Here is a 4,911-nt window from a genome sequence, read left to right on the forward strand (position 1 = left end):
AAAAAAAAAAAAACAAAAAAACAAACTTTAAATGCCATATTCTGTGAGTTCCTGAGGGTTTTGAAGATTATCCATCTATTCACAGTATACCTGAGCAAGCAAACATTGCTTGCTTATAGGTATTTATTATCTGTGCAACCTAGGGTGTATATTTCTGTGATAATCTAGACTAGCATCTGGCATGATACTAGTAACTATTAACTTGTATTTCTTAACCATCCCTAACAGCCCAGGGGGCAACCAGATCTTAGGGGCCAATATTTATCATTTGAATACATAGCAATATCAGATCAGCCCCCTACACTTGCCTACTTTTAAGTTACTCATCCTCAGAAAAGTAAGTGCTTTGGTGTACCAGGTACATTGTCGGGAAGAGGGGCTGCGACAGAGGAACGTCTACCATCTCTCCTTCCTTACCTGGAAATGTGTCTGAGAAGCACACAGGGGTTCTGGGAGAGAACGTATTTAAGGATCAGAAATGAAAGCCTTGATATTCACTAAAGGGGTTAATCGGACATCAGAAATGCAAAAAGGGCTGATGTGGAAGGGGAAGCCAAGGTGGCAGGTTTTTGGTTTTGACTAATTTTTTTTAATTAAGCAAGCTTTTATTGAAACGTACATTGTGGTACAGAAATGCATTCCAGCTGACTAAAGTACAGTGTCAACTAAAAGAAAGTATGACACCACGACGCCATCCCACTCAGACTAACCACACTGACTACCACCCGGTTTACAGTTTTCATTTCTTCCCTAGGTTTTGTTCTACACAGATCTGTGCACGTTATCAACATTAGAGTTCTTAACTCTACGTGAAGAAAGGGAGCAAGAATCAGACCTCAAGCCAATAACACATTCTCAGATCTACTAGGTTACTTACTGTTCAATCCAGTGTAAGCACTGGATCCCCGGGGAAATCAGTTATCAGCTCCTGCACTCATTACAGAATCAGACTGACGGCAAGTATAGGTCTTGTGGAGGCAGCCATAGCTGCCGTGAGCGCATAAGCGAAACTGGTGCACTGTGCCCAGAAGATGACATTTCACAATGCTTCTCCCATCCTGCATCCCTTCCCTCTCCCGAGCCTCGGTGGTAGGGGTTGTGGGGGGAATAATATGAAATCCCCCGTAGGTTGGAGCAAGCGGTCTCCCTCCTTACTCTTTCACCAGGTACACATCTTAGCTTTGACCTATTTCCACTCCAAAAGGAAGCTTCTGTGGCCAAGTGTGGGAAGCCAGGTCATTCGCCGTTACAAGGTGGCGCTGACTTCCTGCACGCTTTCTTGATAAACAAGCAATGTGCGCATGTGCATTCGGGTATCCGCTGAGTCACTGCTCCCCCCCCCCCCCGAAGCATGTTAATGAGGTTCTGATGGCATATCCAATCAGGAGGCTCCACGCCTATCCTAAGCATATATAAGCAGCACCAGTTTTCGGGCTCGGGGGTCTTTCGCCACAGCAATCAAGCTCTCCCAATAAACGTGTGCAGAAGAATCCTGTTGTGCGGCGTCATTCCTGCTGGTGGGAGGGTCGCCGACAGCCAAGGGCTAAGAATAGCCCACATCTATAGGTGTAAGAATAGCCCACATCTATAGGTGTAAGCATAAATACTTAGAAGACAAATTTGACAGCTTGAACATTTAGCAAAATAACAATAGCTGGTTCTACTCTAGGGACTATGACCCCCATAGACATGAGCGAGGATTACAGCATCAGGCACAAAAGTCCTTCCACAGGGATGATCAACAAAACAAAACAGAACAAAACAAAACATTGTATAAATGCATGAAGGTCTCAAAGACGTAATTATTTAAAATGTTATAACTTTTTTTTTTTTTTTTAAAAATCTGTTTTCCTAAGGATTCTGGTAAGCTGGGCATGGTGGCACATGCCTGCAATCCCAGTCTGAGGCAGGAGGATACTGAGTTCAAAGGCAGCCTGAGCTACATAGTGAGACCCTGACTCAAGAAACAAAGAAGACTCTAACGACTCCCTATAACTCCAGTTGCAGGGGATCCAACATCCTCTTCCGGCCTCTGTGTACCAGACACATACATGGTGCACAGACACACATGCAGCCAAAACATGCGTACATGTAAAAATAAAGGGAGTTTCAAAGTTAAAAAAACAAAAAACAGAAACAGCCATAGGCACGAGGGTAGAGCCTGTCATTATTTTACAAAACTGTCATTATTGTAGCTTGAAATGCTCTGCAGTGGACTCATGTCTATTGCTCCCCAACTGGTGGGCGGCTTGAGAACACTATGGAACCTTTAGGAAGTTCCTAAAGATAACCCAGAACCTTGCTGGAGGATGTAGGTGACTAGGGGTGGTCTTTGCTGTTTTACAACCTGCTTCCTCTTCTCCCCCTGGGTTTCTTGTGTGGGAGTGAAATGTGATCAGCCAGCCTCCTGATGCCAGGCCTACCTTACACTCCTGCCGGCGCCATGCCTGCCACCATGCCTCTCCTGTCGTGCTGGGCTGTAATCCCCTCTGGGAATGTAAGTCCAAATAAACCCGTTTCTTCCTTTTGGAAGTGTTTTATCTCTGCAACAGAAAAGTAACTAATGTAATCGTGTTCCCAAATTGCATTGTAAATATTAACGTTAAAACCCACAGACCTGAGCTGCTCTCAACCTTGGTCAAAGCAGCTGCTTTTGCAGAGGGCACCAGTCAAAGTGGAGGCGCACAGCTGGTCACAGTGCTGAAGGAGAGAGACCGGAAGCTCGGCACTAAACTCAACATCTGTATTGACACCCCAGCACCAGGGCTCGGGAGCTTTGCAGGAGTATAGCCTGGAGAATGGGCGGGGTGCTATGAAGTCCTGTCTTCTAAACATGGCATGGCTCACAGTGATGAGATCAAAGCAGCTGTGGCTACCTGCACAAGATCAAGCCAGCCTGGCATAGATAGGGTTGATGATCTCCAGGCCCCACCCCTCACTGAGGAGCTATTGGCTGCTCATAGCTGCTGGGGAAGGGAAGCTCATTAGTTTTTGAGGCTGTGGCCATTGTTAGGTTTCCCAAGCTCTACTGGATGCCCCACACCCATGCACATATAGGCCGCACTAACTGGACTTGGTAGGCTACCAAAAAAAAAAAAAAAAAAAAAAAAAGACATGAAGTTAGGAGAGAACATACTAGGGTGTGCCCTCCCCGCTAGCCTTGAGCAGGCTGGCTCAGACCTGGTTTGCCAGTTGCTAACCCACCTAGGGTGGAGTCTTCTAGACCTAGGCGAAGTCTATTATCCTGCCACAACTGTGACCTGTTTTCCCTGACAAAGCAGCGATCCTGACAAAGCCTTGAGATCCTGGCATGGTGGGGGATGGGTACCCCCCATAAGCTCAGACTCATAAGTAAACAGTGGCCTTGGTCAGAGAACTTGGTCTTGGCTCATTATTTCCCCCACCGCCTTTCCCATCCAAACCCCATCTTTCCTTTCAGGAGCCCAGGAACCCGCGGCTGCTGTTGGCTACACTAGGGGGATAGAGGAGGAGTTAGAGGGGAAATTGAAGATGAGTATTGTCATATTTCATGTGTGAAATATTCAAGAATGAAGAAAAACTATACCCCCCAAAATTAGAGATTATAAAAGGAAGAAAATCGTAGCATGTATAACACAAGTAGGAATGTCTGATTAGTGGGAGTGGCCCAGAGTAGGTGGTATTAATAATGCATGAGCCTCAGCTGCCATTCAGCCCTATCAGGACAAAGGTATCAGAGTCAGTTGGACATGCTGGTGGCACACCTGGGATCTTAGCATGGCCATCATGAATTAGAGACCAGCCTACATAGCAAGACCTTTTCTTAGAACAAAAACAAACAAACAAACAAAAAGTCAAAGTGACACCAAGACTTCATGGCTCACCCTGCATGCCATCTTGGTGGAGTCCTGGGCAAAGGGTGAATGAAAGGTCCTAAACAGGACCTGTGCAGCCCGTGGTCTGGTGCTAAAACACACGTGACGCCTTCTCCAGAGAAGTGTGTATGGGTGAACGTCCTCCAGCTTATCTGTGTGAAGACATTGCTGTATGTGACTTCAGCAGTATATGATGCTTTATACTGGGGGTCCCTCTGTCCCAGCACTCAGCAGTGAGCCTCTCTAGAGGCTCAGCCAAGCAGGGCTCTTCCCAGTCCTCTACAAAGGAAAGCCGTGCTGGCAGCCTACTCACTAGCTCCTCTGAGGTCTTCTGGAATTCTCCCTTCACCATTCCAGCCACTTGGAAATTCTCACTCTGGGGAGCAGCTCCCTTCCTCCCCTCTGCCAGTGCAAGGTGACTCTCACCAGATTCTCCAGGTGGGTTTCCAGCTCCTTCCCCTCTCCCTTTACCTCTGCCATATTTCATGCTGTTTACTCCCTATCTTGCTAAGACAACTGCCGTCCTTGTAAAAATGTTTAAATCAATGGTCAGTGACTGTATTGGCTAGTTTTGTGTCAACATGACCCAGCTGGAGTTATCACAGAGAAAGGAGCTTCAGTTGGGGAAATGCCTCCATGAGATCCAGCTGTAAGGCATTTTCTCAATTAGTGATCAATGGGGGAGATCCCCTTGTGGGTGGTGCCATCTCTGGGCTGGTGGTAGTCTTGGGTTCTATAAGAGAGCAGGCTGAGCAAGCCAGTGGAAGCAAGCCAGTAAGAAACATCCCTCCATGGCCTCTGCAACGGCTCCTGCTTCCTGACCTGCTTGAATTCCAGTCCTGATATCCTTTGGTGGTTAATAGCAATGTGAAACGTGTAAGCTGAATAAATCCTTTCCTCCCCAACTTGCTTCTTGGTCATGATGTTTGTGCAGGAATAGAAACCCTGACTAAGACAAATTGGTACCAGCATAGTGGGGTATTCCTGTGACAACCTGACCATGTTTTGGGGAGGACTGTGGAAGGACTTTGGAACTTTGGGATTGAAGATCCATTCG

The sequence above is a fragment of the Mus pahari genome, chromosome 22, assembly GCF_900095145.1.
Source record: "Mus pahari chromosome 22, PAHARI_EIJ_v1.1, whole genome shotgun sequence".
Classification (NCBI taxonomy): domain Eukaryota; kingdom Metazoa; phylum Chordata; class Mammalia; order Rodentia; family Muridae; genus Mus; species Mus pahari.